The 15,034-nt window shown below is 47.3% G+C and overlaps 1 protein-coding gene across 2 annotated transcripts in view; it reads left to right on the forward strand.

Moving 5' to 3' along the window:
* Positions 1-15,034, forward strand: part of LOC141153639 (venom factor-like) — a 302,324-nt gene that overhangs the window by 150,259 nt on the left and 137,031 nt on the right. The window lies entirely within an intron of this gene.

Genomic DNA, 15,034 nt, shown 5'->3' on the forward strand with positions numbered 1-15,034 from the left:
GGATGAGTTATTACAGAAATTAGCGTTTTTATAAAAACATGAAGGGTGGGGCCCAGCCCACATGATGTCAGCACAAGGGGCGTGTGGGTAGGTCCCCTCTTCGGGATAAAAGAGCCGACTGAAGATTGATCCATATTCTTTGCCAGAGGGGTGTAGGCACTATAAGCAACGGATCCTGTTCGATAACAGTCTAATCAAATCGGGGAGCCCCTCCTCCACCTATATTGAATCATCTCAGTGATCGTATAGTAAGTCTTCTTTAATCCTGTTTTATTTTGTGTAACTGTCTATTCTGTACTGTAATTGTCCCCTTTGTAAAATCTTTGTATATTTTTCATGACACTGCCTCCCTTTTGGATTAAATATAAAATTTAATAGTTCTGTTTCTTTTGCTCTGTCGTTCCCTCCCCCGAAGCCATATACGCTACCAAATCACAGGCGTCCGGCCAGGCCTGTATTATATTTCAAACTCAGCCGGTGGTGGTAGAGAATAATATTAATTGAGCTATCATGAAGCTGGCAGTAACCGTAAGGTGGCGTATACACATATTCCATGAGTTGGAGCCCAGAGGTGTGACGCCATATGCTTTCTGCCCTCTTGCCGATAGCTGCGCAGTGAGTAATTGGGATTGTGTGCTGTGAATCCCTTCTCAATCCTGTGAATAATAGACAGAGTGACGGCAGCGGCGAGGTATTGTGTGATCTCCCCGGTGTTATCCCTGTGCTTCCCTGACAGCCGAACATAGATTTCCCTGAGAACCTGCCTCCAGGGCTTATTTTAAATGAAAGACAGTTACTAGTGTGAGACATGTAATGTCACTTTCCCCATGTGGTTGAAGCCTTCTGGGTTAACACCTCCAGCTATCTGTTTTTCTATTCCATTGAGCTGCTACTTAGTCTTCAGTTGACATCTTTGCAGAGCTCTTAACGCTGCGTCTAAGGATGCAAGGAGCATGATCTAAAAGGCGTTCAGTCAGTGTAACACTGACAAGTATAATGCATTGCAGTGCTTGTGTATTGCAATGCATTATACAAGCGATTGAACTATTAAAAGTTAAGTCCAATAGAGGCACTAAGTAAAAAAGTAAAAAATAAAATTGTACCAATATTTAAAAAAATATCACAAAATAAAGAAAAAAAAAGAAAAAAATATTATACCAATAAATCATAGGTATATTTATAAAAAATAAAAAATAAACAAAAAAAGTCACATATCTGGTATAGCTGCATACCATAAAACTGTAACACTAGTTAACCCCTTCAGTGAACACCATAAAAAAAGTTGCAAAAAACTATGTTTGTTTGTTATACTGCTGCACAAAAAGTGAAATGAAACGCGATCAAAAAGTCAAATATAAATTAAAAATGTTATAGCTGAAAACATCATCTTGTCCCGCAAAAAACAGGCTGCCATACAACTTCATAAGTGGAGATACAGTACAGACTAAAAGTTTGGACACACCTTCTCATTTAAAGATTTTTTTTGTATTTTCATGACTATGAAAATTGTACATTCACACTGAAGGCATCAAAACTATAAATTAACACATGTGGAATTATATACTTAAGCTTCAAGAGGTAGTCACCGGAAATGGTTTTCACTTCACAGGTGTGCCCTGTTTAATAAGTGGGATTTCTTGCCTTATAAATGGGGTTGGGACCATCAGTTGTGTTGTGCAGAAGTCTGGTGGATGCACAGCTGATAGTCCTACTGAATAGACTGTTAGAATTTGTATTATGGCAAGAAAAAAGCAGCTAAGTAAAGAAAAACGCGTGGCCATCATTACTTTAAGAAATGAAGGTCAGTCAGTGCGAAAAATTGGGAAAACTTTGAAAGTGTCCCCAAATGCAGTTGCAAAAACCATCAAGCGCTACAAAGAAACTGGCTCACATGAGGACCGCCCCAGGGAAGAAAGACCAAGAGTCACCTCTGCTTCTGAGGATAAGTTTATCCGAGTCACCAGCCTCAGAAATCGCAGGTTAACAGCAGCTCAGATTAGAGACCAGGTCAATGCCACACAGAGTTCTAGCAGCAGACACATCTCTACAACAACTGTTAAGAGGAGACTTTGTGCAGCAGGCCTTCATGGTAAAATAGCTGCTAGGAAACCACTGCTAAGGACAGGCAACAAGCAGAAGAGACTTGTTTGGGCTGAAGAAGACAAGGAATGGACATTAGACCAGTGGAAATCTGTGCTTTGGTCTGATGAGTCCAAATTTGAGATCTTTGGTTCCAACCACCGTGTCTTTGTGCGACGCAGAAAAAGTGAACTGATGGACTCTACATGCCTGGTTCCCACCGTGAAGCATGGAGGAGGAGGTGTGATGGTGTGGGGGTGCTTTGCTGGTGACACTGTTGGGGATTTATTCAAAATTGAAGGCATACTGAACAAGCATGGCTACCACAGCATCTTGCAGCGGCATGCTATTCCATCCGGTTTGCGTTTAGTTGGACCATCATTTATTTTTCAACAGGACAATGACCCCAAACACACCTCCAGGCTGTGTAAGGGCTATTTGACCAAGAGGGAGAGTGATGCGGTGCTACGCCAGATGACCTGGCCTCCACAGCCACCAGACCTGAGCCCAATCGAGATGGTTTGGGGTGAGCTGGACCGCAGAGTGAAGGCAAAAGGTCCAATAAGTGCTAAGCATCTCTGGGAACTCCTTCAAGATTGTTGGAAGACCATTTCTGGTGACTACCTCTTGAAGCTCATCAAGAGAATGCCAAGAGTGTGCAAAGCAGTCATCAAAGCAAAAGGTGGCTACTTTTAAGAACCTAGAATATAAGACATATTTTCAGTTGTTTCACACTTTTTTGTTAAGTATATAATTCCACATGTGTTAATTCATAGTTTTGATGCCTTCAGTGTGAATGTAAAATTTTCATAGTCAAGAAAATACAGAAAAATCTTTAAATGAGAAGGTGTGTCCAAACTTTTGGTCTGTGCTGTATTTCATATAAGCCATAGCTTTCAGAATATAATGATTCAAAAACAATTGTATTTTCTATAAATAGTTTTTAAGCTGTGTGCCCACGATGCGTTTTTTAAGCGTTTCCGCAGCGGCAAAAACGCTGCCAAAACGCTTAAAAAACGCATGTTAGAAGGCCTGCCATGGTCCCCAATGATAATCCGTATGTGCTGTGCACATGCTGCGGAAATTTCCGCTGCGGAATATCATTGCGGAAAAAAACGCAGCACTACCAATTATTTTGCGGAAGTGCTGCGTTTTCGCCGCCATTGACTTTCATTGGAACGCATGGATTACGCATCACTACATATGTAGATGCGGAATCCAAGCGTTTCAATGTGTGGATGGTACCCGGGTGTGGAGGACAGGAGACTCTACTCCGGACCCAGGTACCATAGAACCTGTAAAAAAGAATAAAATAAAAAATAAATGTTATATTTACCTTCTGGCAGCCCCCGGAGCGCTCGTCCTCTCATGCCAGCAGATCGCGATGGACTGAAGGACCTGTGCTGATGTCATAGTCATGTGACGGGTCACGCAATGCTGACGTCTGCAGGTCCTTCAGTGTACCGCGATCTCCCGACAAGGGAGAACGGAGGGAAGCAAGACTCCGGGGGCCATCGGAAGGTAAGTATAGATTTATTTTTTTATTTTTAAACATTCTTTACCGTCACACTATATAAATCCATGCCATTTGCATGGATTTATTTAGTGTGACCAAGTTGTCAAGCACTTTCCAAGTGATGCTAAAATCGCTTGGAAAGCGCTTGTCAACCCGCATGCGGAAATGCAAGTGAAGAACGCTTCACATCCGCATGTCCCTGGCAGGAAAAACGCATGTAAAATCCACATGCGTTTATTCAGCCAGGAGAGATGCAGAAACGCTCAGGAAAAATCCGGAGCATTTCTGCATCGTGTGCACATAGCCTTATTGTGTAAAAACTGAAATAGAAAGTGATCAAAAAATGTCATGTGCTTTAAAATAGTACTAATAAAAACGTTAACTCGTCCCACAAAAAATAAACCCTCTCATGATTTTGTCAGCAGAAATATAAAAATTCTAGCTTGCAAAATATGGCAAAGCAAAAACTTTTTTTTTTTTTTTACAAAACAAGCATTTTTTAGTGTGTGATAGCAGCCAAACATAAAAAAGATACAAATCTGGTATGTTGATATGTTCATTCTGCCTTTCAAAGGTCGCAGTAAAGCTCGGCTCACATTTATCCTGCACTCTACGCTGAGCACTTACATCGGGCTTTCCATATAGAATTCTGAAATACGTGATTCAGATGGAACCCCCCATGGAAGATTCCCTATAGTGAGCCGTCTGGCCTATGATCCGGCTGTGTCACTCTATTTAAGCATGCATAAAAGCATGGACAGCCACAGTTTTGTGCACCTCTGAAATGGACACTGCTGAACAGAGGCCAGTCGGAGTCCAGAGTAACTCTGCTGCCTCATTATAGTGAATGGATCCCTCGGGGGTTTCAACTGCATCTTGTCATTCGGAGATTTAGATGGAAACCTTGTTGTAAGTTATCAGCATAGAGTGCAGGATAAATGTGATCCAAAATGTTATGTAAAATGTTCTCAATAAAAGCTTCAACTCAATTTACAAAAAAAGCAAGTTCTCACTCAGGAACGTAATCTGTCAATGGAAATATAGGGGCTTCCACGTTACTGGTAGCACAAAGGCTCTGGAAGAGAGCTATGGCTTCCCACCCCCAAAAAGAAACACAGTGAATTCTGCTCTTCCAAATCCAAATACCCTCCTCCCTTCTGAGCCTCACAGTGTGACTAAACCACAATTAGTGTCCACATGTTTGCCATTTCTGTAGCAATGAGAGCCCACTTAATTTATGTTGTGTATGGCAACAGAAACACGAGTTGGGCACAATGTATGGGCACTACAATGTATGGCCACTACGATAGCAGATTTGCAATTTTCACTCAGCAACATCCACTGCTGCTTGATTCTGGAAAACACCATTAAGTCAAAATTGTCAGTACACCTGTAGATAAATTTCCAGAAGGGTGTAATTTCCAACATGGGGTCACTTGAGGAGGAATTCTGCTCTTCTGGCACTTAGGGGCTTTGCATATGCAGTCCGCAAACTATTCTACGATAATTTGTTCTCCAAAAGTCAAACAGCGCTCTGTACCTCCCGAGTAGTGTTGAGCCACCCCTGTAGTGTTCTGGTTCGGTTCGATTCGTCGAACACCGGCATGTTCGCCAAACGGTTTGTCGAACGGTTCGTCGAACACCGTTAAAACCAATGGCAGGCAAACAAAAACACATAGAAACACATAGAAAACATCTTCAAAGGTGTCCAAAAGATGACAAACTGCTCAGAAGACACAACTACCACATGGAAAAGTGACAAGTACATATAGTCATGCTTTGACAAGGCAATCAGGCGGGTCAAGAAGTTGGGAAGGGGCACCCTAATAGCCAAAACAGACATTGAGGGGGCGTTCCAGTTACTTACTACCTGTGCCTCCGAATAGTGTCCGTCTATTGGGCTGCTTCTGGGAAGGAGCATACTATATAGATCGCTGTTTGCCCATGGGGTGCTCCATAGATTAGAATTAGAGACACAGGCAGTGTAGCTTCCTTCACAGGTGGGCTACTCTGCTGACTACCAGACACTGCTACTAGGCCCAAAAAGATTTCCTGGGTTAGATGCAGTAAAAAATTAGAATTAGATACACAGGCGGTGTAGCTTCCTTCACAGGTAGGCTACTCCACTGACTACGAGACACTGCTACTAGGCCCAAAAAGATTTCCTGGGTTAGATGCAGTAAAAAATTAGAAATAGAACACAGGCGGTGTAGTTTCCTTCACAGGTGGGCTACTCCGCTGACTACCAGACACCGCTACAGGCCCAAAAAGATTTCCTGGGTTAGATGCAGCAAAAAATTAGAATTAGATACACAGGCGGTGTAGATTCCTTCACAGGTGGGCTACTCCGCTGACTACGAGACACTGCTACTATGCCCAAAAGGATTTACTGGGTTAGATGCAGTAAAAAATTGTTATTAGATACACAGGTGGTGTAGCTTGCTTCAGATGGGCTACTCCACTGACTACCAGACACCGCTACAGGCCCAAAAGGATTGGCTGGCTTAGATGCAGTAAAAAATTGGTATTAGATACACAGGTGGTGTAGTTTGCAACACAGATAGGCTACTCCAATGACTAACAGACACTGCTACAGGCCCAAAAGGATTGGCTGAGCTACATTTCGCCAAATGCTGTGAAAAACACTTGCACAGCACTGGCACAGACCTGTCTGGCAAAAAGTGCTATGAACTGCTGTAACCTAGCCCTCAAAAGTGCTGCAATTAGAACTAGTCCCTACTCCCTAAACCTATCTCTCTATGTAACTGGAAATTCGCTCGCAATTCACATAGTTACACTGTATAGCGCCCACAGCAGCAGCGGTGCCATCTAACACTCAGCTGCAGCACTGAGAAAATGGTGGTGACGGGGAAAATGGCTGGGTCTTATAGGGCAAGGACATGTGACATACACAGCCAATGACACATGCCCTTGCTTGTGTGAAAAAAAGCACTTCGCTCCGTGTGTGCGCTGCTGATAGGCTGACAGACTGCACCGCCCCACTCTAAATGCGGGAAAGAAAAAAAAAATGGAGATCGGCATTATTTCTGCAGAGATCCATCCCCTGCTCCTCCCCCCGCCCACTCTACACTGAAACTGTCTATTAACATTGATTAACAGTATTACTGTGAAAAAATCCAGTTACGCTTTTTGGTGCACGAACAGTTATCGAACATAACCTCGAACAGCCAAATTTTTTGCAAATCGTTCGAGTTCGTCGAACGACTCGAACACCGCCCAAAACAGCTCGAATTTGAGATTGGCGAACAGTCGAACACCGCTCATCTCTAATCCTGAGTCTCGCCATGTGGCTAAACATTACAGTACAGCCACATGGGGTATTGCCACGTTTGGTAGAAATTATGTGACAAATTTTGATGCCATTATTACCCATTTCCCTACGTGAAACTAAAATATGGGTATAAGACAAAATTTTTGTGGTAAAAATGTAATTATTTTTTTCACTGTCCAGTGTTATAAATTGCTGTGACACACCCATGGTGTCAATATGATCACTGCACCCTTAGATGAATTAATTGAGAGGTGTACCTTGTAAAATGGTGTCAATTGGGGCTAAAACAACATTTTAATGGTGAAAATGTAATTATTCTTTGATCTCTGCCCAAAGCTATAAAAATCTGTGAGGTATTCTGTATGTGATCACTGCACCTCTAGATGAATTCATTTAGAGGTGTAGCTTGTAGTGTTGAGCGATATCTTCCGATATCGGGAAATATCGGATCGGATTGGATCGGACCGATACCGAAAAAGTATCGGATATCGCCGATTCCGATACCGGAAACCAATGCAAGTCAATGGGACAGAAATATCGGAATGAAAATTAAACCCTTTCTTTCCTTGTAGGTTAATTCTACATGAAGGAAAACAACTAAGAATAATGTAGAATGTATTGGGGGAGGTGGGGGAGACAATAAAGGCATAGAGGTTTAGCCCAATCAAATGGAATAGCAGGAATTAATATTTTTTTTAAGACGTTCTGAGTTACGGAAATATTGACTATGTTAAGTATTTTTATATTTTGTCAGATATTTATGTTTCACTACTTCCATGCTCTTCACCTTCTTTTTTACTTCTCCCACACTTTCTCCTTCATCATCCTCAGCATCTTTTTCATCCTCTTCTTCTTCACCTTCTTCATCTTCTTCTTCTTCACCTTCTTCGTATTATTCTTTTTTTTTACATTCTTCATATTCTACTTCTTCATCTTCTTCATATTCTTCTTCTTCATCATATTCTTATTTGTGACAGGCATTCCTGTAGTTGTTATCTATAAAAGGTTGGATATTACACCTTTCGTTCTGCCCGTCACAAAAGATTTACAACAGGATTTGTCCGCGTTCAGTTTGGCCTGCAGCAGCAGGTCTTTTCCAGGGGCACCACGAGGAGGAACGGACTCACCCCCATACACTGCTTAGTCATCTTCTGCTTATAATTTAGATATTATCTTTTGCTCTGATTTTTAGTCTTATGCTTAATGTTCTTCCTCTTTTTGTTCTGCAGCTTCTTGTATTTCTGCTTCTTGGTTTTCTGTCTCTTGTTCTTCTGTATCTTGGTGCTTGTCTTCTCTTCTTTGTCCTCTTGGTCAACTTCTTCAGGGTCATCTTCTTGGTCTTCTTCGGGGTGGTCTTCAGGGTCGTCGTCTTCGGGGGTCCTCGTCTTCGGGGTCCTCGTCTTCTTCGGGTTGGTCTTCTAGGTCCTCGTCTTTGGGGTCCTCGTCTTCTTCGGGGTGGTCTTCAGGGTCCTCTTCTTCGGGGTGGTCTTCAGGGTCCTCGTCTTCTTCGGGGTGGTCTTCAGGGTCCTCGTCTTCTTCGGGGTGGTCTTCAGGGTCCTCGTCTTCTTCGGGGTGGTCTTCAGGGTCGTTGTCTTCGGGGTCCTCGTCTTCTTAGGGTTGGTCTTCAGGATCCTCGTCTTCAGGGTCCTCGTCAGGGAGATCCAGAGTGATTACCAAGAACCATTTCAAAAAGCTTGAACTTGGAAATGTAGCAGAAGGTACAAGAAAGCGGAGGAACTACCGAGAACCAGCTGACGGTACTGGAACCCAGATGGGTAGCAGAAGGTACAAGAGCCAATGGAACTGCCGAAGACCAGCTGACGGTACTGGAACTCGGATACTAAGCAGGAGGTACCTGTGCCAGAAAGCACTACCAAGGACCAGCAGACGTTGGTGGAACTTGGATACCGAGAAGGAGGCACCTAATCCAAAGGCACTGCCGAGAACCAGCTGACGGTACTGGAACCCGGATGGGTAGCAGAAGGTACCCATGTAAAAAAAAGTTCAAGGCCGCGAGCCGGCTGCAGTTACCAAAACCCACAGTCCTACAGGGGGTGCTTGTCCTATAGGCACTATGGAACCAGCCTTCATTGCCAGATCCCGCAGCCCACATAGGAGTCACCTAAACTGCAGGCACCATAGAGTCGGCTAACCCGACCGCAACACGACAGGACAACGCATTGGAGGCAAAGTGACGTTGACACTACCCGGAAACAGCTGGCGTGCTGGAACCAGGCTGGGCAGGAGGGAGTACCCGTGCCAAAGACACTGCCGAGAACCAGCTGACGGTACTGGAACCCGGATGGGTAGTAGAAGGTACAAGAGCCAATGGAACTGCCGAAGACCAGCTGACGGTACTGGAACTCGGTTACTAAGCAGGAGGTACCTGTGCCAGAAAGCACTACCAAGGACCAGCAGACGTTGGTGGAACTTGGATACCGAGAAGGAGGCACCTAATCCAAAGGCACTGCCGAGAACCAGCTGACGGTACTGGAACCCGGATGGGTAGCAGAAGGTACCCATGTAAAAAAAAGTTCAAGGCCGCGAGCCGGCCGCAGTTACCAAAACCCACAGTCCTACAGGGGGTGCTTGTCCTATTGGCACTATGGAACCAGCCTTCATTGCCTGATCCCGCAGCCCACATAGGAGTCACCTAAACTGCAGGCACCATAGAGTCGGCTAACCCGACCGCAACACGACAGGACAACGCATTGGAGGCAAAGTGACGTTGACACTACCCGGAAACAGCTGGCGTGCTGGAACCAGGCTGGGCAGGAGGGAGTACCCGTGCCAAAGTCACTGCCGAGAACCAGCTGACGGTACTGGAACCCGGATGGGTAGTAGAAGGTACAAGAGCAAATGGAACTACCGAGGACCAGCTGACGGTACTGGAACCCGGATGGGTAGCAGAAGGTACAAGAGCCAATGGAACTGCCGAAGACCAGCTGACGGTACTGGAACTCGGTTACTAAGCAGGAGGTACCTGTGCCAGAAAGCACTACCAAGGACCAGCAGACGTTGGTGGAACTTGGATACCGAGAAGGAGGCACCTAATCCAAAGGCACTGCCGAGAACCAGCTGATGGTACTGGAACCCGGATGGGTAGCAGAAGTTACCCATGTAAAAAAAAGTTCAAGGCCGCGAGCCGGCCGCAGTTACCAAAACCCACAGTCCTACAGGGGGTGCTTGTCCTATTGGCACTATGGAACCAGCCTTCATTGCCAGATCCCGCAGCCCACATAGGAGTCACCTAAACTGCAGGCACCATAGAGTCGGCTAACCCGACCGCAACACGACAGGACAATGCATTGGAGGCAAAGTGACGTTGACACTACCCGGAAACAGCTGGCGTGCTGGAACCAGGCTGGGCAGGAGGGAGTACCCGTGCCAAAGTCACTGCCGAGAACCAGCTGACGGTACTGGAACCAGGATGGGTAGTAGAAGGTACAAGAGCAAATGGAACTACCGAGGACCAGCTGATGGTACTGGAACCTGGATGGGTAGCAGAAGGTACAAGAGCCAATGGAACTGCCGAAGACCAGCTGACGGTACTGAAACTCGGTTACTAAGCAGGAGGTACCTGTGCCAGAAAGCACTACCAAGGACCAGCAGACGTTGGTGGAACTTGGATACCGAGAAGGAGGCACCTAATCCAAAGGCACTGCCGAGAACCAGCTGACGGTACTGGAACCCGGATGGGTAGCAGAAGGTACCCATGTAAAAAAAAGTTCAAGGCCGCGAGCCGGCCGCAGTTACCAAAACCCACAGTCCTACAGGGGGTGCTTGTCCTATAGGCACTATGGAACCAGCCTTCATTGCCAGATCCTGCAGCCCACATAGGAGTCACCTAAACTGCAGGCACCATAGAGTCGGCTAACCCGACCGCAACACGACAGGACAACGCATTGGAGGCAAAGTGACGTTGACACTACCCAGAAACAGCTGGCGTGCTGGAACCAGGCTGGGCAGGAGGGAGTACCCGTGCCAAAGACACTGCCGAGAACCAGCTGACGGTACTGGAACCCGGATGGGTAGTAGAAGGTACAAGAGCCAATGGAACTGCCGAAGACCAGCTGACGGTACTGGAACTCGGTTGCTAAGCAGGAGGTACCTGTGCCAGAAAGCACTACCAAGGACCAGCAGACGTTGGTGGAACTTGGATACCGAGAAGGAGGCACCTAATCCAAAGGCACTGCCGAGAACCAGCTGACGGTACTGGAACCCGGATGGGTAGCAGAAGGTACCCATGTAAAAAAAAGTTCAAGGCCGCGAGCCGGCCGCAGTTACCAAAACCCACAGTCCTACAGGGGGTGCTTGTCCTATTGGCACTATGGAACCAGCCTTCATTGCCTGATCCCGCAGCCCACATAGGAGTCACCTAAACTGCAGGCACCATAGAGTCGGCTAACCCGACCGCAACACGACAGGACAACGCATTGGAGGCAAAGTGACGTTGACACTACCCGGAAACAGCTGGCGTGCTGGAGCCAGGCTGGGCAGGAGGGAGTACCCGTGCCAAAGTCACTGCCGAGAACCAGCTGACGGTACTGGAACCCGGATGGGTAGTAGAAGGTACAAGAGCAAATGGAACTACCGAGGACCAGCTGACGGTACTGGAACCCGGATGGGTAGCAGAAGGTACAAGAGCCAATGGAACTGCCGTAGACCAGCTGACGGTACTGGAACTCGGTTACTAAGCAGGAGGTACCTGTGCCAGAAAGCACTACCAAGAACCAGCAGACGTTGGTGGAACTTGGATACCGAGAAGGAGGCACCTAATCCAAAGGCACTGCCGAGAACCAGCTGACGGTACTGGAACCCGGATGGGTAGTAGAAGGTACAAGAGCAAATGGAACTACCGAGAACCAGCTGGCGGTGCTGGAACCCAGGGTAAATACTAAAAACAGAGTGGAGCCAGAGGTGTAATTGGAGCAAGTTTTAAATCAGTAGTACAGTGGATGTGGACAAAGCAGGAGAATTTGCCGGACACACAGCAGGGGAACAGCTGACGTTACTGAACCCCAATAACACTGGAGCAAGCGTTGACTGTGCAGACGGCACTTCTGAGCAGCAACTAGCGGTATTGGAGCCCAGGGTAAATACTAAAAACAGAGGAGCCAGAGGTGTAATTGGAGGAGGTTTTAAATTAGTAGTACAGTGGATGTGGACAGAGCAGGAGAAATTGCCGTCCGCACAGCAGGGGAACAGCTGACGTTACCGAACCCCAATAACATGGCAGCAAGTGTTGACTGTGCAGACGGCACTTCCGAGCGCCAATTGGCGGTGTTGGAGCTCAGGGATAATACTGAAAACAGAGGAGCCAGAGGTGTATTTGGAGGAGGTTTTAAATCAGTAGTACAGTGGATGTGGACAGAGCAGGAGAAATTGCCGTCCGCACAGCCGGGGAACAGCTGACGTTACTGAACCCCAATGACACGGCAGCAAGTGTTGACTGTGCAGACGGCACTTCCAAGCGCCAACTGGCAGTGTTGGAGCTCAGGGATTACAGTTCAGGTGGTAGAAACATGAACAGAACAGGAGACCTGGATACTTTTGCCAACAATTATTTATTCTGGAAGAGGACTGGCAAATTCATGAGAGATCCAGGCCTTGTTCATTTTGAGAAAAGTAAGCCGGTCAACGTTATCGGAGGATAGTCGCATGCGACGGTCTGTTAGTACACCACCTGCGGCACTAAAGACGCGTTCCGATAATACACTAGCAGCAGGGCAAGCTAGCACCTCCAATGCATACTGACCTAGCTCTGGCCATGTATCTAGCTTACAGACCCAAAACTTGAAGGGAGAAGAGCCGTCTGGGAGTACACTAAAAGGGCAAGACATGTAGTCTGTCACCATCTGACGGAAACGTTGCCTCCTGCTGACTGGAGCCGTCTGTGATGGTGTAGACATTTGTGGCGGCGGGGGACACAAAACTTTGCCACATTTCGGCCATACTGGTCTTGCCTTGTGCTGAGGCGCTGCTTCTGCTCCCTCTTTGTGCAGAGCTTCCTCCACTGCCTCGACGCACTGAGCTGCTTTGTAAAGCACTAGCAGCACTGCTCTCGGTTGGAATGGAGAACATGATGGAATGCACCAGTGCGTCTTGGTACTCCCGCATTTTACGCTCCCGGTTCAACGGTGTTATGAGGCTTTGTAAGTTGTCCCGGTAGCGAGGATCTAGGAGGGTGGACACCCAATAATCAGCCGTGTTGAGAATGTGGGCGATGCGGCGGTCGTTTCTCAGGCACTGCAGCATGAAATCAACCATGTGCTGCAGACTGCCAACTGGCCAAGAAACGCTGTCCCCTGCTTGAGGCGTGATCTCTGCCTGCTCTGCATCACCCCACCCTCGCTCTAGATACTGACTACTAGAGCATTGTGTACCTCCCTCCTCTGGACAGATGTCTTCCTCATCCATTGACTCCTCCTCATCCTCCTCACAAAGTGTCCCCCTGCCTAGGCCTTTGTGAGGAACCACGTTGCGCAGACTGTAGAGAAGCAGATGGCATTTGTGACTCCTCATCCTCCACCTCTTCCAAAACCTCGTCCCTTAGTGCTTGCAGTGTTTTTTCAAGCAGGCAGATAAGGGGGATAGTCATGCTGACTAGTGCATCATCTGCACTCGCCATCCGCGTGGAATAATCGAAGGCACGCAAAACGTGGCAAATGTCCTTCATATAGGCCCACTCAGTGGTGGTGAAGTGTGAACGGCGCGCACTGCGACTTGTTTGCGCCTGCTGCAGCTGGTACTCCATTACTGCTGCCTGCTGCTCACACAACCTCTCCAACATATGTAACGTTGAATTCCACCTGGTGGGTAGGTCACATATGATGCGATGTTCCGGAAGACGTAATCGGCGCTGCAGAGCTCAATGCGTGATCTTGCATTGCTGGAACGCCGCAAGTGAGCGCACTCTATGCGGACCTTGTGAAGCAGTGCATCAAGATCCGGATAGTCCCTCAAAAAACTCTGCACGACCAAGTTGAGCACATGTGCCAGACATGGGATGTGAGTGAGGTTGCCTAGGCCCAGAGCTGCCACCAGATTTCGGCCATTGTCACACACTACCATGCCTGGCTGGAGATTCGCTGGCACAAACCACACGTCGCTCTGCTGCTTGATGGCATTCCAGAGCTCCTGCGCTGTGTGGCTTCGATTCCCCAAAGAAATTAATTTTAATACGGCCTGTTGACGTTTGGCCACGGCTGTGCTCATATCGGTCATCATAACAGGTAACCGTTCACGGGTCGATGTGGAGGTAGACCGTGACGGCTCCTGCAGCGCTGATTCAGAGGAACTGGAGTATGAGGAGGAGTCAATGTGTACAGACTGGATTCCTGCAATCCTTGGAGTTGGCAGAACACGTACAGCGCCACTCTCAAGATCTGTACCCGGCTCCACAACATTTACCCAATGGGCAGTGAGGGAAAGGTATCGTCCCTGTCCATGCTTACTGGTCCACGCATCGGTGATCAGGTGGACTTTGCTACTGACGGCGTTTTGTAGCGCATGTTTAATTTTTCCCTCCACATGATGTTGCAGGGCAGGGACGGCTTGCCTGCTGAAATAAAATCGGCTGGGCACGTTGTATTGTGGGACTGCCAATGCTATAAAGTTACGGAATGTGTCAGTCTCCACCAGCCTGAATGATAGCATTTCAAGGGCCAGTAGTTTAGCAATGCCAGCATTCAGAGCCTGTGCTTGGGGGTGGTTTGCCGAGTATGGGCGCCTTTTCTCCCATGCCTGTGCTAATGATGGCTGTAGACTGGCCTGGGAGTGTGAGGATGACTGGGAAAGTGGTGCTGTGGGTGGAATTACACTGTGTCTCTGTACAACAGTGCCAGAGATTCTTCCATGGTGATCCTGTGAGGAAGCCGAACCAGCTGTGTGTGAGCTGGAGGAAGAGGCTACAACACGAGCTGAAGAGGTGGTAGGTGGCGCTGTAGGTTGGCCTAGGTCTTCAGTGTGTTTTTGTAACTCCACCACGTGCTTGGTCCGCACATGTTTCCACATATTTGTGGTATTGAGGTTGCTGACACTTTTCCCTCTTTTCACCTTCTGATTACACAGCTTGCATTTGACAAAGCAAATGTCATCTGCAACTGTGTCAAAAAAGGACCAGGCACTGCAAGTCTTGGGAGCGC

The sequence above is a fragment of the Phyllobates terribilis genome, unplaced genomic scaffold (assembly GCF_046119375.1).
Source record: "Phyllobates terribilis strain yellow unplaced genomic scaffold, ASM4611937v1 Scaffold_1__5_contigs__length_1240528914, whole genome shotgun sequence".
In the NCBI taxonomy this organism is placed as follows: Eukaryota; Metazoa; Chordata; class Amphibia; order Anura; family Dendrobatidae; genus Phyllobates; species Phyllobates terribilis.